The following is a 27,045-nucleotide window of genomic DNA, read 5'->3' on the forward strand; positions in this document are numbered from 1 at the left end:
AAAAAAGAAAGAAATGAAAAGCATTTCTCAAAACCCCACATATTTATAATATTAAATAAAGTTAATTAAAAGTAATCCTTACAGACCAGTGATTAAAACACTGACTTATAGACCAAAATAAAAGCCCTTAATGGTCATGGAGGCTAAGGCAAAATAAGACCTGTGTTCAAAGAAATAATTCATTTATCTCACAAGAAAACCTATATGCCTTCTAACATTAAATACCAACACTGCTTCAGCTACTTCTCTCAAAGAAGTGTATCTCAACTCTGAAAACAGGTACATGATCCAAAACAGGTCTGTAGTCTTTGATGCCAAGAATTGTAAAAGAAGCGTAGTTTTATGGTCATATTTTATATATAGACTCTTAGTTTTCACTCAGTTAGTACTAAAAAGAGCCCACTTTTGGCCTTTTTCTGGTACCAGATGGTTTTCTCTCTTTCCCCGAAAACAAGGCGCTTCCTCTAGATTTGGCACCCCATAACTTACATCTGTAGCAGAGCACAATGCTCTGCACTCAGTTTCAGATAAAATGCAAATTTAAAAGGGGGGGTGGGTGAGTTAGTCACCCAGGTCTCAACAGCTTGTTGTTTTATTTTTAAATCTATTACTTCGCAAGGTTATACAATGTTCTTTGTTCTTTACACAGATTTACTTTGTAAACTCTCTCTCATGATCTTCTGAGTCATAACTTCAACTGTGTAACAGCAATATTGGCTTCATAAATTAATAAAATATTAATATGAAGTCAGTTGAGGAAGTTGTATGTCTTCATTTAGTCAAAAAAATAAGCAAAGCATTTCATTGGTAGAGTAAGAAGGATTTTTTTCAGAATTCCAAAACTGCCTATGAAACATTTCTGAAAAAGAACCTACCTAAGTGGTTTAAGGAAAGGAAGCACTGTTGGAACAAATGTGCCACTTCCCTAGACGGCCACTGTGAAAGGCAACCGGCACGTGAAACGAAATTTGAGAAGTGCTGACTCTAAAAACACTAACTCAGAGCTCATATGAGATTTACTATTACTTTTTCCCAAAACCCTATAAATGTGAAAGAGAAAAGTAGACAGAAACTTTAACATATTTAGCATAAACCAGACTGAGTGACTGAGCACACGCACACCAGGTCGAGTATTCCTCTTTATCCTTAGGGATCAATAAAAACATTAGTTTATAAACTAAACAACAAAACTGCACTAGTAATTACAGAGTAACTTACTTTAATTTTTTTTTACAAGTTTTAAGATCACAGTCTCCTTTACCTTTCAATATAAAAAATTCTTTGGGGCACATTTTATTAAAGGTACTAAAATCTCTCTCTCATAGTAACATCTTTTCTAGCCTACAACATAGTAGTTCTTTGAAAACACTTATGGAAAACACTTAAACACTAACATTATAAAATATGAAGTATAATCTAATGACAGAAATGACTCTACAAGCAACACTAAGAATTTTTTTCTCTTACATTATATTCAACAATGTTTTTAAATAATTTAACAAATAACCATACAATCAAGTGTCTTTGGAGGCTTGAAGATCAAATCACCTACATCACTTAATGACTGAAGTTATTAGTAGTACAGGAAATCCTCAAGATTAATCTGATTCTAATTTGAATAAATTCATCCTTCTACTATGTGAATTAAATTTTGAAATAATTACAGTCACTGTGGTGCCACACTTTATATTATTCACTTTAGGCTTAAACCAGGACTAGGAAAGTGTCTTTGTGCTCTGCCTTTTCACCTTCCTCCTTTTCTACTTGAATGGCTGGTCCCAGCCACCTCAGGGCAGAAAAAAATACATTTCTCCATCTGAGTGATTCACTCACTGATTCTTTTCACTTAGCTAAGACTGACTGAACATTGCTCCACGTCTTAGGAGTAGAGGGTGGACAAGATAGACAAGAGCTACAGTCTCATGATACTTAAATTCTGGCAAGGGAAGGAGAAATGATTTAAAAAATAAAAAGAAGCGACAAATGTGCAAAGATAGTTTAAGACTGCTAAATGTGATGAAGAAAATAAAACAGGGAGCTGCAATAAAACAGGAGCCACAGGATGCTGGAAGACTGGGAAAGACCCTTGGAGGTGGTGAAATCTGAAACCTGAATAATGCAAAGGGGCCAACCATGCACAGTTCTGGTGAAGAGCATTCCAGGCAGAGAAAACAGCTGGTGCAAAGGCGTGAAGGCAGGAACAAGTTGGGTATTTCTGGGGGAAGGGATCTTGCTAAGTCTGGGCAATGCCGCTAGAGCAGAGTGACGGCAGGAGATCAGAACAGCAAAAGATCAGGACAAGAGATACACAAGGGACAGACCACGCAGAGCCACGGAAGCGGTGGCGATTAATTCAGGTTTTATTCTGAGTACAAAGGAGGGTTTTAGGAAGAGTATTATTATCTGAGTCTATGTTTTTAAAAGATTATCCAGTACACTGTATGGAAAAGGGGACTGTGAAAAGGTAAAACAGAAACCAGGCAACCAGAGACAAATCCACTACAGGCAAGAAAGATGCTGGGCCCTTGGGCTGGGGAAAGACTAGGGGCAATGGAGACGAGAGGATTTACTCAACAGGGACAACTAGGAGAGAAGCAAGCTGAGGGAGAAGGGAAGTCAAGAGCTGAGTGTCAGCTGACAGCCAATTCTTCCGGGAAACAGAGGCAGATCCATGGGAGGGATAGCCATTCTAAAAGAGCCACTAAAGCAGCACACACACACAAAAGAAGATAGAAGAAAAACTCATCAAAAAAGAGCCCTGTCTATTGTTGGAAAGATCACTTACTTAGTGGGGATGGTGGCAGGGGTAATAGTCCTCAAGCAGGACTATACATGGGTTACATCAGCTAATCTCCAGTTAACTGCAGGGCTTCTGTCTGGCTGAGAGGTATACACAAATTTGGGGCCAAGAACCAAACTGTTCAAGGGAGCAGAGAAGAAAGGCTAAGCTGTCTCTCTCTCCTAAACAGCACTCAGCTTCTCCTCCAAGGAAACATTGAGCAAATTATTTAAAATATCTTGTTATGCTGTCTTCCATATTTCTTAGGATAAACAGCTTGATGGGAAACAAGCCAATGTCATCTTACCTAATGGTTCATTTAAGATTAAACTGTTTTGTTTTTAAATTACCTCCGTCTAAAACTGGTTTTGGTCATGTTTAATTTACTGTGAAATTTCAAACCATACTCAAGGAGGCCAAGAGTTTTTCAATTAATAAAAAAAAAACGTTTGGGTTAAAAAATACTGAAAAACACAGATGAAAAGAAAGGTTCCACATATGGAAAAGAAAGATCTAAGTGTGCTTATGTCCATGTACAAAAACAGGTTTCAAAAAGAGCATCACCAAATGTAGTAGGATTTGGGGTGATCCTTAGAACTTTCTTCAATGACCTTCTGCATTGTTTTGATTAATAATGAACATGAACTATTCTACAATTAAATATTTTAAAGCTAAACATATTCTTTTATATCTTGACTCAGGAAACTTGGCTATGATGGCTTGATTTATCTTTTTCTTCTAAAGTGCCTCACTCCTTTTCAAAAGGAAATAAGGCAGGGTGATTTACCGATGAACAGTCTTCAAATGAGATGTATGAAACTCTTTATATTATGATATCACAAAACATGACATTTCTAATATTTATTATCTCTCACAGTTTCTCACATGTCAGGGTTTAGGAATGGCTTGGCAGGGCAACTCTGGCATAAGGTCTCCTATGAAGTTGCGGTCAAATGCAGTTAACAGAGAACTAATACAATACGCAAGTTCATTCTCCTAGAAAGACATCTCCTTACCCAAGTATGAAAAAGCTAGTAAGTAAGAAGCTACTAACTTCATTTAAATTATATTTGCATAATGGCAACTTGCCCTAACACAGTTAGATCTAAGGTTTAAAAAGACCAGTATCTTTTAATAATAAAATAATTTTAATGACTTAGAAATTGCTGATAATTCAAATGTAACTTCAAATTTGCCTTTCAACGATATTTTTGTTTTCTTACTTTTTTTTTCATTTTTGGCCACACCAAGTGGAGGCTTGTGGGATCTTCGTTCTCTGACTAGGAACTGAACCCATGCCCTCAGCAATGAAAGTATAGAGGCCTAACGTTAACTGGATCACTGCAGGATGCTCTCTCAAATATATTTCTTGAGTGTTGACTACACATCAAGCAGTGTGCTAGAAGCTGGGAATACAGCAACGACAAGAACAAAAAGACATTATCTTACCATTATAACATAAAAAGGGTTTGGGGATGAACCATGCTCTAAAAATGTATCTTCCACTCAATTCTAATTACCTCATTATACTGGGGATTCACTATTTTAAAGTTTAACAGGTAAGAAAACAAAGGGTGTTGAGCTCCCTTTTAAAAAGATTATGCATGTGGGAATTCCCAAGTGACACTTCAGTTCAGTTCAGTTTGGTCACTCAGTCGTATCCAACTCTTTGCGACCCAATGGACTACAGCACGCCAGGCTTCCCTGTCCATCACCAACTCCCAGAGTTTACTCAAACTCATTAGACATGAGTCAGTGATTCCATCTAACCATCTCACCCTCTGTTGTCCCCTTCTCCTCCTGCCTTCAATCTTTCCCAGCATCAAGGTCTTTTCAAATGAGTCAGGTCTTTGCATCAGGAGGCCAAAGTATTGGAGTTTCAGCTTTACCATCAGTCCTTCCAATGAATATTCAGGACTGATATCCTTTAGGATGGACTGGTTGGATATCCTTGCAGTCCAAGGGACTCTCAAGAATCTTCTCCAACACCACCGTTCAAAAGCATCAATTCTTCGGCGAAAGCTTTCTTTACAGTCCAACTCTCACATCCATACATGACTACTGGAAAAACCACAGCCTTGACTAGACAGACTTTTGTTGACAAAGTAATGTCTCTGCTTTTTAATACGCTGTCTAGGTTGGTCATAACTTTCCTTCCAAGAAGCAAGTGTCTTTTAATTTCATGGCTGCAATCACCATCTGCAGTGATTTTGCAGCCCAGAAAAATAAAATCAGCCACTGTTTCTACTGTTTCCCCATCTATCTGCCATGAAGTGATGGGACTGGATGCCATGATCTTAGTTTTCTGAATGTTGGCTTTAAGCCAACTTTTTCACTCTCCTCTTTCACTTTTATCAAGAGGTTCTTTTTCTTCACTTTCTGCCATAAGGGTGGTGTCATCTGCATATCTGAGGTTATTGATGTTTCTCCTGCCAATCTTGATTCCAGCTTGTGCTTCTTCCAGCCCAGCATTTCTCATGATGTACTCTGAGAAAAAGAAGGTTCCTCTCAAGTTAACATCAAATCAGGCAGTTTACTCTGGTACCTTATTAAGAAATTGGAGCTAACCACTGACATGATAAAATGCTAAGCATAATAATCTTCTCAAACTATCATCCCTACAATTTCCTATTTCCCATCTAATCACATGACTCTCGATATTATCTTTTATCTATTTTCTAATGTTGATTTGTTTTTCCTACCAGTTCTAAGATTCTTGGTGCCAAGAACTGCTTTACCATTTTCAAAATGTCTTAGTACAGCAATCCAGCAGAGTGCTACGAACCCAGTACTGATGACTGAAATCATCAACTCAAAAATTGTCATTTTATAGACAACAGATTGGAAACTACTTCCAAGGCACTCTAGTCACATCTTAGTCTCCCTGACCTAAGCACCTTTAAATCATCTCTAATCTTCAGAATCCAGCAGCACTTATGTCGAGGACATGGAGAGTCCAACAACTATGCATGGAGGTAACGGTTTGCTGAATGAAAGGTTTGCGTAAAATTTGATTCTCAGTCTAGTGCTCTTTTCCTGCAAGAACCAATGATTTAACTGGAATTGGGAAGCCATTCTCATCTGCACCTCTGAGAAAGTTAAAAGTGACTTTTTGTGGAAGGTCCTCCCTTTGAAGAACTGTCCGTGCAACTCAGAATTTAAAGTCATAACCTAAAAATTACTCTATTTTCAAAATAAATAATAACAATAGCAGCTAACATTTATTGGGCATATACTGTGCAAAGGGCACTAAGTTCTTTAATTAAATTATTTAAGCCCACAGCAACCTTCAGCAATAGGTGCTATTATTGTCTCCATTTTACAGATGAGGAAACTGAGGCAAATAAAAGCTATATAACTTGCTAGTAAGTGACGGACCTGGGATCCAAGCCCAGGATATCTAGCTCCAAGGCCCATTTTCTTTTCATTTTTAAGGCCCGTTTTCTTAACCACCAAACTAAATCGTCTCTCAATAATTAAAGAGAAAACCATCAGAATTAATGAAAAATGTGAATTATAATTCTTCTCAACAAATGTATTTGATTAAATCTGTGCTGCAGTGTTGACACTCTTGATTTATTCAACAAAGTCTTTAAATAATAGTGAAATGTAAATTTAGATTTGAATCCTTTTTAAATCATTACTTGTTCCTAATTACTGAGATCGTACTCAAATAAGGAGAGTTTCACTATAAAGAAGAAAAGGTAGGCAATTTCACAAGACTTCACACGATCTGAGTAACAGCCAAGAATTAATCTTGATTTAACAAATTTAAATGAAGATATTGTACAACCTTTAAGACATCAGCATTTTTAAGACAATGCAAAATATATGCTTTCCAGTTTAAAGCTAAACCTATTATTTGACATACTTTCTGGAAAAAAGTAATGACAAACCATTTCTATTCCTCAAGCCACCTAAAAAGAACAAAGTAGATGAGTCTAGGGTTCCTTCCCTGAGTAGACGTCAGTTTCCTTTACTCTAACTATTAATTCACCATTTGGCATGTTCTCCTACATAGCTTCCTGTTTTCTTGATAATGACGTGTGTGCTTAACTAACAATATTTAACATCAGCTAAGAAGGAAGTCTTCAGCTTTGGCAACCTAAAATACCAGGTGAGTATGAAGCAAAAACAGGTTCAAAGACCAATAACTGCATTTTAAATAACTATTAAGTCATAAATTAGAGTGAATTACTGTGAGTTGATATTCAGCACATTTTCATTTTACAGAGTTAATTTTCTCTGAATTAACTCTAACATCAAAAATTCCACTCAGACTAAAGCACTTTCAAAATTATCATGGTTTCCAGACTGAAATTCAGCAATAAAGAAGCTAGAAGCCTGAAGTAGGATATCTTAACAGCCATCTAAATAATCTATAAAATGGGCATTTTATCTGTGGCGGTATCTGAACTTCTGATTCACAGAATCTTTCACCTTCAGTCTTGGAAGGAAATTATGGTACAACTAGATGACTACATCAAAACCCACTAGGGCAAGTCTTAGGCCTTTCTACAAGAAGACTCATGAATTAAAATTGGTAAAAGAAAGCAGCAAAATCACACTGAGGTAGATGTTTCAGATGATTATCTAGGAGACTGAACTACCCACTTGATGACATATGATGTTCCTGATATACCAAGTACATCCTCTACATCTCTAAAGTCTAAAATCTATTTCTGAACCCTACTAGAAAGTGAGGGATGTAACTCATAGCATAGGAATCCAAAATGCCATTACCAAAATAAGTGACTCAGCCCAGAATGTTTTAAAAATTATAAAATTAAAATATTCAAAAATATGTGTTTGCCAGTTCATGTGGCATCAACTGTTATTCTCAGTTTCTCCGCTGTATCTCCATTTACAAATGAGAGGTTTCAACTTGACTTTAGAGTGGGGAGTATTTTTAAATCTTAGTAGGTGTTCTATAGCAAAAATGTGGTTTACATTATAATATCATTTCAGTAGGAATGATGGGCTCAAATACTATTTTTAACAGTTAAGTAGGCAAGGGGAAATCCTTTAACTTTTAGAGATAGATGCTTAGCTCATTACTGTTCAACCTTTCTTCTTTTCTAATATATGCATTTAATTCACTCTGTTAACAGAACAGTAAAGAAAATTAAGAGGATTATCTCAGTAAGTTCAGGATAAGTGTTTGATAAAATTAAATATCCATTCATATTTTTTTAGACTCTTTGAAAACAAGGATAAAAAAGAAACTTCCTTAATATGGTAAAAGCCATCTATAAAAAACTTACAGCAACATTATACTAGTAACAAAATGTTAAATTTTTACCTTTGAGACAGAATGAAACAAGGATATCCTTTGTTACCACTTTTACTTAACATTGAAATTGAAATCCTGGCTAGTACAAAGTTTGCAATATGAGGAAATAAGGGTATAAACATTGGAAAGGAAGAAATAAAACTATACTTATTTGTAGGTAATATGGCCTTATGTAGAAAGCATTTTAAAATCTTCACATCTATCACTGGAAATGACATTCAAGTTTAGCAAAGCTGCTAGACAAAGAACATACACAAAATCAACTGTATACTGTATATGTATATCGATATACCATCAATAGTCAGTTAAAAAATAAAAACTTTTAGAGAGATGCCATTAAAAATAACATCAAACAATCAATATATAGAAATAAATGTCACAAAAGGTGCACAAGAGCACTATATAGAAAAGCTATTATTAAGAAGAAAATAAAGAAAAAAAAAAAAAGAACATAGATACCATGTGCACAAATTAAAAGAAACATAATGAAAAGACAACAGTTCTTAAGTTGATCTGGAACCGAATGGCAGAATCTAAAATGTAAATGGAATATTAAGAACTAAGAATAGACTAGATTCTCTTGACGAAGAAAAACTTGAGTTATTTATAATAGCCATAAAGTGGAAACAATCCAAGTGCTCATCAACTGATGAATGGATAAGCAAAATGTAGTCTACACATATAATGGAATGTTATTCAGTAGCCTTAGGAAGGAAAGAAATTTTGACACATGCTACAATATGGATTAACCTTGAAAATGCTACACTAAGTGAAACAAGCCAGCCACAAAAGGTCAAATACTGTATGATTCCACTTATGTGCAGTATACAGAGTAGTCAAAGTCAGAGAGACCGAGAAGAGAATGATGGTTGCCAGGGGCTGAGGAAAGAAGGGAAAGAGTGTTTACTGGGTACAGAGTTGCAGTTTTGCTAGATGAAAAAGTTATAGAGATGGATGGTGACAATGACCGCACAACAACATCAATATACTTAATGCTACTGAACATAAACTTAAAATGATTAAAATGGTAAATTTTGTATGATATTTTACCACAATAAGAAAAAAACTCAGTAGGAGAACCTGCTCTATTGGCTATCAAAAATTACTATAAATCATTAAAGTACTGATATTGGTACAAAGATAGACAAAAAGAACAAATAAGCAGAAGAGACAGTCCAGAGAAAGACCCTCACATACCTGAACACTTGATTTCTAACAAAGGTAGCTCTACACAGAAGTGAGGAAAGAAAAGTGTTTTCAATAAATGATGCTGGGTCAGCTGGACATATTGATACTTACAGTGAAAAATACAAAACCCAATGCCTACCCTCATAACACTCCACAAAAATCAAGTCCAACAGTCTTTTGGACTCTGTGGGAGAGGGAGAGGGTGGGAAGATTTGGGAGAATGGCATTGAAACATGTAAAATATCATGTATGAAACAAGTTGCCAGTCCAGGTTCAATGCACGATACTGGATGCTTGGGGCTAGTGCACTGGGATGACCCAGAGGGATGGTATGGGGAAGGAGGAGGGAGGAGGGTTCAGGATGGGGAACACATGTATACCTGTGGCGGATTCATTTTGGTATTTGGCAAAACTAATACAATTTTGTAAAGTTTAAAAATAAAATAAAATTGTAGTTGGAAAAAAAAAAGGAAAAAAAATATTTTAAGAAGATAACCTGGGATGGAGGGAGATAATGGAAGAATATCTTCAGGAACTTGGGGTGAACAAACAAGGACCTACTCTAAAGCACAGTGAACTCTGCTCAATGTCATGCGGCAGCCTGGAGAGGAGGGGAGTTTGGGGGAGAATGGATACATGTATATGCATAGCTGAGTTCCTTTGCTGTCCACCCAAAACTATTACAACATCAGCTATATTCCAATACAAAATTAAAACCTTTAATAAAAGAACTTGGGGTGAACAAAAATTCCCCAAAAGCACTAACTATAAAGGAAAAGATGGGTAAATAGGATCACATTAATATTATTACAGATCTGTTCATCAAAAAATACCATTAAGGGAGTGAAGGTGGTGCGAGCGATAAAGAACCTGCCTGCCAATGCAAGAGACATAAGAGATGTGGGTTCAATCCCTGGGTCTGGAAGAGCCCCTGGAGGAGGGCATGGCAACCCACTCCAGTATTCTTGCCTAGAGAATCCCATGGACAGAGGAGTTTGGTGGGCTACAGTCCATGAGGTCGCAGAGTTGGACACGACTGAAGCAACTTAGCACACACATAAGGCAGTGAAAGACAACCCTCAGAGTGGGAAACGATATCTACAACATACAAAATTGATTAAAGCTCATATTCAGAATATATAAAGAACTCCTGTATAGTCAGTAAGAAAATGGCAACTAAGTTAGCAGATTCAAAGGGGCACTTCATAAAAGGGGATCCAAATGGTCAATAAACACATGAAAATGTGCTTAACTGAATTAGTCACCAGGAAAATACAACTTAAACCCACAATAAGTTACCACAACACACCCATCACGGTAGTTAAAATTAAAATCTCAACCAAGTACTGACAAGGATGAAGACAAACGAGAACTCATACTCTGCTGGCAGAAGTATAAATTGGTACAGCCACTTTGAAAAACCACTGGACAGTAGTAATTGAAGCTAAATACATATACAACCCTACGATCTAGCAATTTTACTCCTAAAATGATCCCAATTGATATGTGTACATATACCTCACCAAAAATGGGGCTTCCCTCATAGCTCAGTCGGCTAAGAAACTGCCTGCAATGCAGGAGACCTAGGTTCGATTCCTGGGTCGGGAAGATCCCCTGGAGAAGGGCATGGCAACCCACTCCAGGATTCTTGCCTGGAGAATCCCATGGACAGAGGAGCGTGGTGGGCTACAGTCCATAGGGTCGAAAGAGTCAGACACCACTTAGCGACTCAACCACCACCACCAACACCTCACCAAAGAATTTGTTGTTTAGTCACTAAGTTGTGTCCAACTCTTTTGTGACACCATGCCTCTGTCCGTGGGATTTCCCAGGCAAGAATACTGAAGTGGGTTGCCATTTCCTTCTCCAGGGGATCTTCCCAACCCAAGGATTGAACCTATATCTCCTATACTGGCAGGTAGATTCTTTACCATTGAGCCACCAGGTAAGCCCTCACCAAAGAATACAAAAATGTCAATAACAGTAGCAATCTTTGAAAATAGCCCCAAACTGAACAACTAAACTAGAATTTCAAACTGAACAACCATATAAATGCCTATTAGCTACAGGATGTGCTTAGTCGCTCTGTCATGTCTAAGTCTTTGTGACGCCACGGACTGTAGCTCACCAGGCTCCTCTGTCCATGGGATTCTCCAGGCAAGAATACTGGAGTTGGTCGCCATGCCCTCCTCCAGGGGATCTTCCCAACCCAGGGATCAAACCCAGGTCTCCCACACTGCATGCAGATTCCTCACTGTCCAAGAATACTGGAGTGGGTAGCCTATCCTTTCTCCAGGGGATCTTCCCAACCCAGGAATCAAACCAGGATCTCCTGCACCGCAAGCAGATTCTTTACCAGCTGAGCTACCAGGGAAGCTCAGGAAGCTAGGAAGACAAATTAGGATGTAATCATCAAAAGAAATATTATATACCAATAAAATAAATAAACCATATCTACAGGCAACAAGGTGGATAAATCTCACAAACATATTGCTTAAAGAGAGAATACATACTGTGTGTTTCCATTTATTTGAAATTCAAAACTAGAAAAAAAAAACTATAATGTTTATATACTGATAAAAATAGCGCAAAGAAAGCAGAAAGTGATGACTACAAAAGTCAGAACAGTGGTCTACCAATGAGGGAAGAATGGGGTGGTGACTGGGAAGAGGCACATAAGGGGTTTCTGGGGCATTGCCAAACATTTTATTTCTTGACTGGGGTAGTGGTAACTCAGACGTTCATGTTTTAATATTCATTAAGTTGTAAGAATATGTTTTAAGCTATCTATGGTTTAATAAGCCCTCCAGGAGACTCTAATGCACACTCAGTTTGACCACTGCTATGAATGTGTACCATGTCTAGGCTTAGTACTGATCACGGTAATCTGAGCTGGATTTTTTATTGTCAGTGGATCAACACAGCCACCTGCATATGCAACTTCACATTTTCCTTTCCCATGATACCAAATCATTTTGAAATAGTTTATTTTCATAATCTTCATCTCCTCTTTAACTGAATTTTTCTTAACTCTTATGGAGCCAGTAAGTTTTCTAAAAATTTGTAACTGGGGATACTCATTTTCTTTACTCCAAATCAAATTATAAGTATTTGTTAAACATGAATATAAAGTGTTACACCTGGGACTTTCCTCTTGGTCCAGTGGTTAAGACTCCGTGCTTCCACTGCAAAGGGGTGCAGGTTAAAACGCTGGGCTGGAAGAACCACAAGCTGGAATCAAGATTGCCAGGAGAAATATCAATAACCTCAGATATGCAGATGAGTGAGTGAGTGAAGCCGCTCAGTCGTGTCTGACTCTTTGCGACCCCATGGACTGTAGCCTACGAGGCTCCTCCGTCCATGGGATTCTCCAGGCAACAGTACTGGAGTGGGTTGCCATTTCCTTCTCCAGGGGATCTTCCTGATCCAGGGATCGAACCCAGGTCTCCCACATTCCAGGCAGATGCTTTAACCTCTGAGCCACCAGGGAAGCATGAAGAGGAACGAAAAAGCCTCTTGATGAAAGTGAAAGAGGAGAGTGAAAAAGTTCGCTTAAAGCTCAACATTCAGAAAATGAAGATCATGGCATCTGGTCCCATCACTTCATGGGAAATAGATGGGGAAACAGTGGAAACAGTGTCAGACTATTTTGGGGGGCTCCAAAATCACTGCAGATGGTGACTGCAGCCATGAAATTAAAAGATGTTTACTCCTTGGAAGCAAAGTTATGACCAACCTAGATAGCATATTTAAAAGCAGAGACACTATTCTGCCAACAAAGGTCCATCTAGTCAAGGCTATGGTTTTTCCAGTGGTCATGTATGGATGTGTGAGAGTTGGACTGTGAAGAAAGCTGAGCACTGAAGAACTGATGCTTTTGAACTGTGGTGTTGGAGAAGACTCTTGAGAGTCCCTTGGATGGCAAGGAGATCCAACCATTCCATTCTAAAGGAGATCAGTCCTGGGTGTTCACTGGAAGGACTGATGCTAAAGCTGAAACTCCAATACTTTGGCCGCCTCATGCGAAGGGTGGACTCATTGAAAAAGACTCTGATGCTGGGAGGGATTGGGGGCAGGAGGAGAAGGGGACGACAGAGGATGAGATGGCTGGATGGCATCACCGACTCGATGACATGAGTTTGAGTAAACTCCGGGAGTTGGTGATGGACAGGGAGGCCTGGCGTGCTGCGATTCATGGGGTCTCAAACAGTCGGACACAACTGAGCGACTGAACTGAACTGAACTGAGGGAAACTAAGATCCTGCATTTTTCACACCACAGCCAAAAACAATTTTTCAATTATATAAATTACATTTACAGTAATGCTTATTCCGTTTTATATCATTTTTTAATTTTTAATTTATATTGGAGTATAGTTGATTTACAGTGTATTGTTAGTTTCAGGTACTCTTTTTTAGATTCTTTCCCACAAAAGTTATAACAGAATACAGAGTAGAGTTCCCTGTGCTATATAGTAGGTCTTGTTGATTATCTATTTTATATATAGAGTGGATATATCATTCTTTTTTATATTTGCTTTATAATATACAAGCATGCTTTATAATTAAATAAACTTACATGTATTAGGGGTTCATAATCAAATTATTTGAGGTTCATGATTGAACAAGATCACTGCTGTAAGTTACAGAAAGGAGTCTCTCTCCTCAAAAACCTTGAACTGTAATCAGAAGACAAAAATCAAATCTGTGAAAGTCAAACAAGGCACAACTTAAATAACAACTCAAGACAACAATAGATACAAGTCACAAAGCAATTAACATGATTAATTGCCAAATTAGTGGCTAAAGAAAATAAACACAATAGAAGCTGAGGGAGCAGAGAAACCACTTTCAGCAGAAGTAATCAAAGAAGGTTGACTGGAATATAACTGGCCTCAAAGAATAAGTTGGGTCTGATCAAGACAGAGGAAGGAAAAATACCTACCAGCAAGTGTCCTTAACAGGGCAAAACCAAAGACACAAATAGTCTGCTAGAATAAAAGCTCTATAATGAACTAGAGTACATTAAAACTTTGATCCCTTAGTGCTCAGCAGCATACCCGACAACACACAGGAGGTACCTGATAACTACTGCATATATAGTACAGGTGAGCAAGTGGAGCCAGAGATGACAAGCACACTTCAAAGTCATGTCAAAGTCAAATAAGTTACATAAATGTCCTCGACAGATTCTTATTCCAATTGTGAAAATGCCGTTAATTCTTACACTAAAAAAAAAAAAAATAAGAAATCCCCAGGGACAAGGCCAACTTACATACTACTCCTTTACATTTAATGTACTATACAACATAAATTTAGAAAAAGCAGTTTTTACACTAAACACTTTTAATTTGTTCAATAAAAATATTCCTATAACAGTTTTATGCCACCATTTTCAATCCTTGACCCCAAACATGACCTAAATGGATGTATTCCCTATTCTCGGAACTCGGCTTTATATTCTGTATCATTTATATCCTATGTATCTAGATCTCAATCTCAATTCCTGCTCCTTACAAGAAAGGACTGGAGAGTGTTTATCTTGGCAGGCTGCAGTGGTTCAGATTCTCAAGGGAATGAACCAGCAGAGCCTTGATCTTTCTCTCACTGATTTTCCATGATGCTCATTTTATTTATGTTTGTATCTCCACAGTGCCTTACACTTACTAGCTGCTCAATATATGCTTTTCTAATAAAAAATAAATAAATTTGAGTGAACATGAACAGTGCAAAGGGAAGGTACAAAAAAAAACAGATGGGAAACTGGCAGGGGACAGAGAGAAGAAAACACAACAAGCAAAAAGTAGAAGAGTGAACTGCAGTGGAGACAGACAAGGCAGAGATAAAAATGGAGGATAGAATGGGAGAGCAGAGAAGAAGGGAAGCGGGGGAATTAACAGACTGTAGTGTCATTAAAGGATTCCCACTACTGTTGGTGAGAGGTGCTTTCTAAAGATGAAAAAAAAATTTTAATTCTCAAATTCTTCTAAGTGATTATGAGAAGATTTAGTAATATTGATATAAATGTATCAAGAACTACAGGGCAATGGGATAAACACACTATCCATGTATTTTACATTGTTAGGTTGTTTTAGAGGATTTTTTCCTTAGCTTGCCATCAGGGATATAACAGTTAAACACCATGAATTGTAAAGCCTTGTGTGAGTTAAATAGTCTGTCTCTTCCTCAATTTCCTCATCTGTAAAAGGGGGATGACAGTCACTTCATGGAGTTGTTATGAGGATCCACTGACATGATACAGATAAAGTACTTAGAACAGATTCTGGCACAGAATAAGTACTCACCATTAAAAGTACTACAAAACAGTTTTGCACAACTGCAAAATCAAAAATATGGAGAAGGAAAGATTGTCTCAAACATTATTTTCATTAAAGCCTTAATTTCACTTGGGCAATAATTTTTAGAATTTAAAGCAACCACCTAAAAAACCTTCAGTGTACCCCCTCACCTCATTACTACGCCTTCTTTAATCTACAGACAAAAGTTATCAGAAGTAGTCCCACTGTGCAGAGACTGAATCAGAGCTGGGATTTCCCCAGGTGCCAATTCAAATGGAGCCCAGGATGCCCCTCAGGTTGCACAGCAGGGCCCATGGCAGAACAAAGAGTATCAGCTGGAAGATCTAAGTGGTGGCAGAGCCAGAAGAGACCGGAAGCAGCCCTCAGAGAGAGGCAAGGAAGAAAGCCTCAAGTCAAGACCAGAGACATACACACATTTCTGACACACAATAAGAAACTTACATGTCACCACTTTATACCACCACCCAATACACACACATGTGCTGAGTATGTACACATCCAAGTGTACACAAGAGTGTGTATGTGTCTACATAAATTGAAATTTTTTTTGCTATAATACTACATGAAATGCACTGAAATTTTTTATTCAATTCTATCGTATTTGATATTTTTTAAAATATGGATCAAGACCCACTAACATGATTTTATAACACACCAATGGATTACAACCTACCAAACGGTTTGCTACCAAAGCTCTATCCAAAACAACCTCTAAGAATGTAGCTTCCAGAAAAATGAAGACAACAGTACTATACTACACAGCAGTCAAAGCTATCCATCGAACAAGTCACTCAGTTCTAGGTGTTACACTTTAAGAAGCAGAGAGATTAACTGGATCACTTTCAGAAAAGCTAACAAGAATGGTAAAAGGACACAAATCACAGGGTATAAGCAGAGGTTATATGCCAGTCTACAGAAGAGAAGAATACAATACACGACAGCTACCTTCCTTTATTCAAAGTGCTGTCACGTGGAGGACTGATTAAGTTCGTTCCTTACTGTGTGTCAGTAAGCAGAAGTGACACAAAAGTAGTTTCTAACAGCACAGATGCCCAGTGAGTAGCCTTGGGACTCGAGACTTCCTGTGACTGGAGATACTAAGGAACAGCCTGAGTAGGTATTTAGCAAGGAAGCATCAGGAGGGGCTAATAGAACACATGGTGGATGTTAGGGTTTAATGCCTCCAATCCTTAAATTCTATTAACTCCAGACTAGATTAAGGTAATGTTAAACTATAATATGACCTCAAAGCCAACACCAGTTCTTAATTTTTTTTTTTTTTTTTTTTGGCGGGGGGTGGGGGGGATATAGTTGCTTTACAATGTTATGTAAGTTTCTGCTGTACAACAAAGTGTATCGGCTATATGTATACATACAGCCCCTCCCTATTAGACCTCCCTCCCTGCCCCCTATACCACCCATCAAGGCCATCACAGAGCATGGCTCTGCGCTATAGCTCAGCTCCCTGTGCTATACAGCAGGATCCCACCAGCCCCCTGTTTTACACACGGCAGTGCACATGCATCAACCCCAATCTCCCAGTTCATTTCCCTCTTCTCCCCTCCATGTCCACCCGACCGTTTTCCACATCTGCGTCTCTATTCTGCCCTGCAAATACTTTCATCTGTACCGTTTTTCTAGATTCCACATATATGCATTAATATATTTGTTTTTCTCTTTACAACTATATTAAGTTTTTATAAAGAAACAAATTCTACCATGAACTACATTAAACGAACTTGAAATAGCAAATGTTAACATTTTAACAAAAAATAGTGTAATAAAAATTGACTAAATGTGTCTGCTGCTGCTGCTGCTGCTAAGTCGCTTCAGTCATGTCCGACTCTGTGCGACCCCATAGACAGCAGCCCACCAGGCTCCCCTGTCCCTGGGACTCTTCAGGTAAGAACACTGAAGTGGGTTGCCATTTCCTTCTCCAATGCATGAAAGTGAAAAGTCAAAGTGAAGTCACTCAGTTGTGTCCGACTCTTCGCAATTCCATGGACTGCAGCCTACCAGGCTCCTCCGCCCATGGGATTTTCCAGGCAAGAGTACTGGAGTAGGGTGCCATTGCCTTCTCCAAAATGTGCCTAGCCCAGTCAATAAAAACCTTCATCAGTTACAAGGAGAGAAAAACTGAATTACCACCCAAGTCACTGGCATAGTGTTAAGATGTTTACCTACTTAGAAAATATAAATCTATACATAGCTTTAACAGGCAAAAAGAAAAAAGAAAAAAAAAGTCTTTAAAATGTACAGGAATAAAGTAAGAAGGTTTCCCAAAAAAGAACTATATTGTAAACATTCTCTCCTTAATCAAAAGTCATGCTTCTTTGGTCTATATGCAGAAAACATAAATAAAGTAAGGATGCTCTCAGTTTTCACTGACCCACTAATTGAAAACTTTAGTAATTTTGAAAGAAGTCTGCATTCTTACAACCTCCTACCATATTTTTCTATTGTATTTGTTTAAAAAGGAAAAAAATTATCTCAGATTATCCCATGTGTAGCTAGCAATTACTTATCACTAGTGTACCACCGTCTCACCGCTCAGAATTCTGAAAAGGCCAGTTCTTAGACTGTTAGAATGCAGAAACCCCCTGAACAGTGATACTCAAAGTGAGACCCATGGACCAGTACTAGACTACAAACTATTACTAATCCATGATGAGACAAGAATAGATACTGAGGGTAAGAATTTGGAAAATTTTATAACAATTTACAAGTGCAGTTTTAAGTCTGGTGAGTTTAACATAAAAAAAGCCATGCCTTGTATTTCATGTGTCTTTTTTAATTTCATTTTTTTACTAATTCCTTTTTATTATATTTTATAAAAGTAGGACTTGGTGACAGACTGGAAGCTTTTTAAAATTCTAGTCCTTCACCAAAGACAACTGAGAAACATTTAGCTAAATATCCTTTATTAAATGCTGAAGGTCTTTGATTATAAAGATAAACTGCTTTACTTTGAAGTCCCCCAGTCCCTCCACTCACTTTGGTTTTCCCACTATAGTAACAAACACTATTAATTTATTCCTTGCCAAGTGTTCTTTTGATATCTCTGCTAAACTGACAGTAATATCAATATAGCTCATTGCTTATAATTTATCATCAGATTATCTGACTGCTCAGAATTTGTAACACTACTTCATTTGTATCCAGATGTAGTTCCAACATGTTCTTGGATTCATTCCTTTTAAAAAGATATTAAGTAATTTGAGATCCAGTTTGAAGGAAATCACCCAATCTTATAATATGACTGCTGGCAGAATCTGTGGCAGCAAGTCACAATGTTTTAGAAAGTCTAAAGCAAGTATCGCTCAAGTCTAAATCCTAGGCCTCCACTCCTGAAGTAGTGGCCTGCTGCATCCTGAACTCATGATTAAAGATCTGATACCTCTGCAATCCTGCCAATCTACCTGGACTCTCAATTCTCCATTTGAACTATTTTGGTCTCCAGAACTCTCTTTCCTGACTTACATGTTCTTTCATTTCTTACACAAATAAGTACAAAGATGGATATAATACATATAGAGTCTCCCTTAATGGAAAAGGAAATGACAACCCACTCCAGTATTCTTGACTGGGAAATCCCATTGACAGAGGAGCCTGGTGGGCTACAGTCCATGGGGTCACAAAAGAGTCAGCCATGACTTAGTGACTAAACAACAACAATAACAAGTCCCCCCTTAAATGCAGTTCCCCTTTCCAAGATTTCAGTTACCAATGGTCAAAGTCCAAAGGAATTAACAGGAAATTCCAAAAATACACAAGTCATAAGTTTTAAGTTGCATGTCCTTTCTGACTAGCAGGATGAAATTTTCGGCCATCCCATAAGGAATTCCCAACAATCAACGCAGTCTGCTCCTGACATCCAGTCACTGACATTGTTAGGATTCAATGATCCAGGATCACCCCAAGCACATGATCCTCCTTCTGACAAATGGTCAGGTCGTGAGAAGCTAACACCAAGTCACAATTCCTACGTCATTCACCTCAATTCACCTAATCATGCTGGCATTTTATTGTCTCACATCATCCTAAGATGAAAAAGGGTGCTCACAATATATCCTGAGAGACACACTGCAGGCACTTAATTTGCAGTTCAGTTCAGTTCAGTTGCTCAGTCGTGTCCGACTCTTTGCGACCCCATGGACTGCATGCCAGGCCTCCCTGTCCATCACCAACTCCCAGAGTTTATTCAAACTCATGTCCACTGAGTCAGTGATACCATTCAACCATCTCATCCTCTGTTGTCCCCTTCTCCTCCCGCCTTCAATCTTTCCCAGTATCAGCGTCTTTTCCAAACAGTCAGTTCTTCACATCAGGTGGCCAAAGTATTGGGATCTTCAGCTTCAGCATCAGTCCTTCCAATGAATATTCAGGAATGATTTCCTTTAGGATGGACAGGTTGGATCTCCTTGAAGTCCAAGGGACTCTCAAGAGTCTTCTCCAAAGTTCAAAAGCATCAACTTTTTATAGTATATTTTATAACTGTGTGTGTTTGTTAGTTGCTCAATCGTGTCCTACTCTTTGCGAGTCCATGGACTATAGCTCACCAGTCTCCTCTGTCCATGGAATTCTCCAGGCTAAAATACTGGAGCGGGTTGCCATGCCCTTCTCCAGGGGATATGCCAGACCCAGGGATTCAACCCAGGTCTCCTGCGTTGCAGGCAGATTCTTTACGGTTTCAGCTACCCAAGAAGCCCCATTGTTATAACTGGTCTATGTTGTTATTGTTGTTAACCTCTTATTGTGACTAATTTATAAATTAAACTTTATCATAAATATGTATGTAGAGAAAGAAAACCATATATGTAGAGTTCAGTACTATCTGTAGTTTCAGGCATCACTGGGGGTTTCTGAAACGTATCTCTCGTGGATAAAGTGAGGAGAGGAGGGGAACTGCTGTAGTTATAAAAACCTGCCAAGAACAAACAATTCCTGAAGATATTTATATTACACAAAAATATGATCAATACTACTCTGAGGAAAAGTTGAATAAATATACAAGGCTGTACTATAAGAAAATTCCAGGATGCCAATAATTACATACTTTTAGTTAAGATTTGCAATATCACTTAAGCTTCCAACTGTTCAATAACCTGAATAATGGTAAAAAGCAAAAGAAAAAAAAAAAGGAACTACGAAGGAGTCTGAGATTTAGGTCAAAGAATGAATCAGTGACAGTCTTAATAAAAAAAACTACATGTTTTTAACTTCTGCTCCAGTTTCAACTATAAAATTATATTCTCTCCCCATAGTCATTTTGATTTGTAGACATCTACAAACTCTTGTCAAATTATCTAAAATGCTGAGAGCTAGCTCATTTGTAGTAACTTATTGCCTAGAAAATGTTATTTCAGACAGCTTTTTCTGAATAACTTCAACTACTGACCTCTTTCTGATGTTTAAGTTTTAGTCTCAACTGTCTAACAATTTCTAAAATCTATCCAGTAAATGGGTTTTGTTAGTGTCATATATAAAGATGTTTCACAAATGTAGATGGTCAAAACACCCGTTCCCCAGCATACTGTATTAATAAGTGATTTTTATCTTTTTCTGGCCAATGCTTTCATGAAAAATAAATAACATCTGATAAAGAAGACCAGGGATCCAGTCCTATCCTCCACCACTTATCAGCTAAGTAACCCTGAATGAGTTGCTTAACCTCTCTGAGACTTATGTCCTCACATGTTTTTAAAATATATACACATAAATTTTAAGGGATGATTATAAAAACATTCCTCATGGATTTACTGAAGACAAAGAAAGCCAATGAAAAGAGAGCTTTATACTATTCACAAATGCTAAATACATTTATCACCCATTTCTTTATGGTAAAAGACAGGCAGATATACAAAAAGATATTGTCTATTTAGAGCTCTGAATCCACTGTTCAATTCACAATAAAACAAATTTTATATTCTTTCCAGGAATACTACTGAAAGTTCTGTCATTATTACAATATAAAATATATACTCACACAATAATCCTGATAATAAACCTACACCAGGAAAAGCAAAAAGTGAAAAATACGCTTTTTCTAGAACTTCATTCTTCCTCAAGTTCCATTTCTTAATACTAAGACAAATATCTCCTGCTACTGTCTCATCCCACTGGGCTCCTACAGCAGAAACTGTTCTTAAGCCAAATCTACCTTTTTTTAAAAATAAACACAAGCAAAAAAAAAAAATCTTTTACTATTAAAAAAACTACAATAATATGGAAATGAAAGTACCAAGAATCCCTTTACTGCTCACACTCCTTCCCTTTCCTAAGTTAAACACTGAAAAAAGTTTGTTTAATATCCTTCCAAACCTTCCTGTGTACACTTAAAATTCACAGGTATACATAAGGGCTTCCCTGAAGGCTCAGCAGTAAAGAATCCGCCTGCAATGCAGGAGACACAGGTTCAATGCTTGGGTCAGGAAGATCCCCTGGAGAGGGCATGGCAACCCATGCCAGTACACTCTTGCCTGGAGCATTGCATGGATAGAGGAGCCTGGTGAACTACAGTCCATAGGGTCGAAGAGAGTCGGACACAACTGAGCAAATTAGGACGCACACATGCATGCAGGTATACACAGTCATATAGTACCTGTTTACACATGCATGCAGGTATAACACAGTCATACAGTACCTGTTATGCTGTAGACTGACACTTAACCTACTTGGCATTCAGTCCTGATCAACATTCCTTTAGTGGCACTTTGACAGTACAAGCAATACTTCCCAGAGGTGAGCCACTGAGATTACTCCACTCACAGCACAGTTTCTTAGAGCTTCAACAAGTATTTACCAAGCACCTACTTTGTGCCATCTGCAGGGTTTTAAGTTTTGAACAAACAGGCATGGTGCCTGCCCTCATAGAGCTAAAAGTCTGGCAAGACACAGCATTAAATAATCAGCTGTGCACATAATTTCAAATGGCAGTAAGTGCTAAAATAACATGTTACAGAAGAACACAGCCAGGAGATCTAATTCAGACAGGGGCTGGGGGACTCCTCTGAAACTAAAAAAAGCTGCATGCAAGATAAATCTAAAGCATTACAAAAATCAGATAATCAGTAATGGCAAAGAATGAATCAGAAAAAGGAAGAAGGTGAGCAAAAGCCCCACCTGGAAAAGGGTCTGGGGCCTTCTGGGAACAGAGAGGTCAGCGAAGCTCAGGGAAGGGAACAAGGAGGAAAGCAACACAAGATAAGGCAGAACAGGGGAGAGGAGCCCAACCACATGGCAAATCAATGAGCATTTGGAGATTTTATTCTAAGAGCAAAGGGAAGCTGTTCAATAATTCTGAATGAGTCACAGGATCTATTTTTTATTTTTAACTTAAATTCATTAGAATTACAGAGAAGACCTAGAGCACTTATGAAGAGACTAGTTAGATAAGAGTTGATGCTGACAACGTAGATGGAGGGAAATGGGTAGACGAAATCAAATAGCCTCTGAGAAGAGTTGATGAGACTAAAAAGAGATGAATTTCAAGAGGGAGGGGGCATATGTATACCTATGGCTGATTCATGTTGATGTATCGCAAACCAACACAATATTATAAACCAATTATCCTACAAATAAAAATAATTTAAAAAAATTTTTTAATTTCCTTGAAAAAAATAAAAAAGAAGTAAAGTAACCTTGAAGTCCACACTCAAGGTTGGGTTAGGGGTCTGTTTCAGTAGCTCCCTTTACATAGGAACCCTTCTCAATGTCTGGATACTGGCCTCTGGTTTTCTTCACCCTTTCTTCTCTCTGATCTTTCCCTCTCCCAATTTAATCTCCCCATATTGTCCTTCTGCCTCCTTTCCAGCCCTTCTTTTTTCCCTCCATAACCTCCTCCCTTATTTAGATACAATATGAAATGGAAATCATTTTTAAATATCTATTCTACTTAATGAACAGTTCTTAATTTAAAATCTGGAGGATTCAAACATGTTTATACACATTCACCAAAAGACATGTACCAGAATGTCTACATCAGCACTATTCACAAAAGACAAAACTAGGAGCTTCCCTGGTGGCACAGTGGTAAAGAATCCGCCTGCCAATGCAGGAGACACAGGTTCGATTCCTGGTTTGGGAAGATCCCACATGTGGCGGAGCAACTAAGCCTGAGCGCCACAACTACTGAAGCCCACTAGCACTACAACCTGTGCTCCACAACAAGAGGGGCCACTGCAAAGAGAAGCCCATACACAGCAACTAGAGAGCACCCCCGGTCACTGTAACTAGAGAAAAGCCCATGTCGCAAGGAAGACCCAGCAGAGCCAAAAATTAAATAATTTTTTTTTTAAAAGACAGAAACAAGGAGCTACCCAAATATCCTCCAACAGCCAAAGAGATAAACAGATGTGTTCAAATAATGGAATACTCTTTGCTCAGCCAGGAGAATCAATATATCCACCACAATGTAGAATCTTACAAATGTAACATTGAACAAAAGAAACCAGACACAAAATGGTATCTTGTGGAATATAAATCCTACTTGTACCAAAATTTTTTTTAAAAAAAAGCAAAACTAATCTATGCTTTTAGAGGGCAGGATAGTAGTTTTGTGTGTGATGGAGAAGGAAGAGCGCCAGGAGGATGTCTAAGGAGCTGGTAATGTTCCGTTTTGGGGGATGCTGATTACACAAATGTGTTCAGTTTGTGAAAATTCACAGTTATATTCACATTTGATTAAGTGTAGTCTTCTGAATGTATTCTATACTTCAATAAAAGTTTTTTAAATCAATGAGCTTAAAACTTTAATGTCCAGGAGAAGTGAGCAGTAGCAACAACTAGCCACTTTTTTGACCCATGATGCCCTCATGGATCATTAGAACCTCAAGATCCTAATGACTTACTTTGTTTACCCCAGGAGACAACTGTGATGTGGTTCTGAACCTGGAACCATGAAATCCACTCTCAGATTCCCAGCTTTATACTTAATGCTCCTCTACTGGGCTGGGTCCTATTCTAGGCACTGAGGACACAGCTGTGATGCCAGATGAGAAGCCTGCCTTCTCTGAGGCAACAAATACATGTGTGTATATACATTTATTTCAAGTTTATGTGTGTCTGAGTGTGTGTATGTGTGTGTGTATATATATATATGCTTGAAATTAGCAAAAAGGCAGATCCTGTAATGGAGAAAATGAGGCGAGACCTGCTTTTGATGGTATCATCTAGCTAGATGATCCTGAACAAGTCACTTAACTTACTTGAATCTCTCAATTACCTCACTTGCCTTAAGAGATTATTGTAAGGATCAAATGTGATAATATCTTTCAAAGCACTTGTAATGATAGCATTATTAATGATAACAGCTCTTATCATATTACTGTCCTTACTGCTCAATATAAGAGGGCTTCCCTGGTGGCTCAGATGGTAAAGAATCTGCCTGTAATGCAGGAGCCCTAGGTTTGATCCCTGGGTGAGGAAGATCCCCTGGAGAAGGGAATGACTACCCACTCTAGTATTCTTGCCTGGAGAATCCCATGGACGGAAGAGCCTAGTGGGCTATAGTCTATGAGGTGGCAGAGTCAGACTGAGACTAACACTTTGGGGCTTCCTAGGTGGCGCTAGTGGCAAAGACTCGCCTTAGCGGCAAAGACTCGTCTCGTCAGGAGACACCAGAGACAAGGGTTCAATTCCTGGGTTGGGGAGAGATCCCCTGGAGAAGGAAACGGCAATCCATTCCAGTATTCTTGCCTGAGAAATTCCATGGACAGAGGAGCCTGGTGGGCTATAGTGCATAGGGTCACACAGAGTAAGACACATAGCTGAAGGGACTTAGCATGTACATGCTCAATATAAAGTTGCTTGAGTTAACCAATCCCAGCCTGGTCTACACTAATACAGTAATAATAACAAGGAACAGTATTTTCTAGGTCACTAATTCTCAATTAAAGGGCTTCTATTCTAGCTAGAAGCAAGTGTATTGATAACAGGCTCTCCACTCCCTCTAAAGAAGCGCTGACACAAAGGCCTGACTCAATTTCAGCACAGCCCTCTCTAGCCTTTAAAGAGAAGCAAGCACAGACAGACAGAGCTAAGAAAGGAGAAGGCGAGACAAGTGACATCACCTCAGAGTTCAAATCAACCAACCAAAGAAAATATATGCAGTACCTTCATTTATCACCTGGTACGTTCTTGGTACCACAATGAATCAAGGTCCATACTAAAGATATGGTGGCATAACTAAAATCAAACAAAAACAACAAATTCAGGGGAAAGCAAAAGGGCTGTAAAATCAGAGACTTAGTGTCAAATCCTGGTTCTGCCATGTAACAGCTTGAGACCCTTACCTTGACCTCTCAGGACTGCTTCCTCACCTGTAACAAGAGGATGCTAATATCTACACCTTATGCAGTGATGTGATGTGCAGGAGATTATATACCTAACTTGCCTACCCAAGATTATTGTTACTATTATTGCTACTATTGTTGCTACTATTGTTGTGACTATTTTATAGACAGAAGTCCACTAAAAGCCACTCATATGCAGCCCAAATTGTCAACACATTCATCCCCTCTATTTTTCCTGACTGTATCCCTCAGTCCTACACAGAACAGTATGTTCTCAGCCACATTTACACCATAAAGCTAAAAATACAGTGTGGACACAAACCTATGTGCTTGCACAGACTGAAAGGTAAAAAAAGCCTCTTTGAGTTTTAAGAACCTCAACTGTTTGTAAAACTATGAAGGTGTTCCCCTTGCTATTATTCTGGCTAATAATAAATCAGGGCAGCCTCTTTTACAGAAGCTAGTTTCATAATAATTTACAGTTCAAAAATAAGTTCACAACTTCAGTACTGTTGTAGCTTTCCTCACAGTATTTAATTTAGTTTGCCTTCTCGGCCAAAGACTTAAATCAAAGCATAAATTGAAGGGGAAAAAAAATGGTGAAAGACTGATAGCCTTTTCTCTAAGGTCAGGAACAAGACAAGGATGCCTGCTTTCACCACTTCTATTCAAAATAGTACTGAAAGTCCTAACTAGAGAAGTTAGGCAAGAAAGAGAAATAAAAGGCATCCATACTGAAAAAGAAGCAAACTACCTCTGTTTGCACATGACAAGGTCATACATTTAGAAAACCCTAAAGATTCCACCAGAAAAAAAGCTGTTAGAACTAATAAATAAATTCATCAAAGTTGCAGAATACATAAGTAACACACAAAATTCAGTTACAGCTCCATATATTAACAATAAATAATCTGGAAAGGAAATTACAAAAACAAACCCATTTATAATAGTATCAAAAGAATAAAATACCTAAGAATAAACTTAACCAGGGTGCAAAAGACTTGAATACTCAAAACTAAAAAAACATTTCTGAAAGAGATTAAAGGCACAGATAAATGAAAAGACATTCTATGTTCACTGAAGACTTACTATTGTTAAAATATTGATATTATCCAAAGCAATCTATACATTCAACACAATCTCTATCAAAATCTCAATGACATTTTTTGCAGAA

General features: G+C 38.1%; 1 protein-coding gene and 1 pseudogene across 5 annotated transcripts in view; both read right to left on the reverse strand.

Annotated features, from left to right (window-relative positions):
• The window catches only part of BABAM2 (BRISC and BRCA1 A complex member 2), a 438,330-nt gene that overhangs the window by 378,826 nt on the left and 32,459 nt on the right, over positions 1-27,045 (reverse strand). The window lies entirely within an intron of this gene.
• LOC133256451 (mitochondrial import receptor subunit TOM6 homolog) overlaps positions 1-27,045 on the reverse strand; it is a 35,011-nt pseudogene continuing 7,966 nt past the window's right edge.

This window comes from Bos javanicus, chromosome 11 (genome assembly GCF_032452875.1).
Source record: "Bos javanicus breed banteng chromosome 11, ARS-OSU_banteng_1.0, whole genome shotgun sequence".
NCBI classification, from domain to species: domain Eukaryota; kingdom Metazoa; phylum Chordata; class Mammalia; order Artiodactyla; family Bovidae; genus Bos; species Bos javanicus.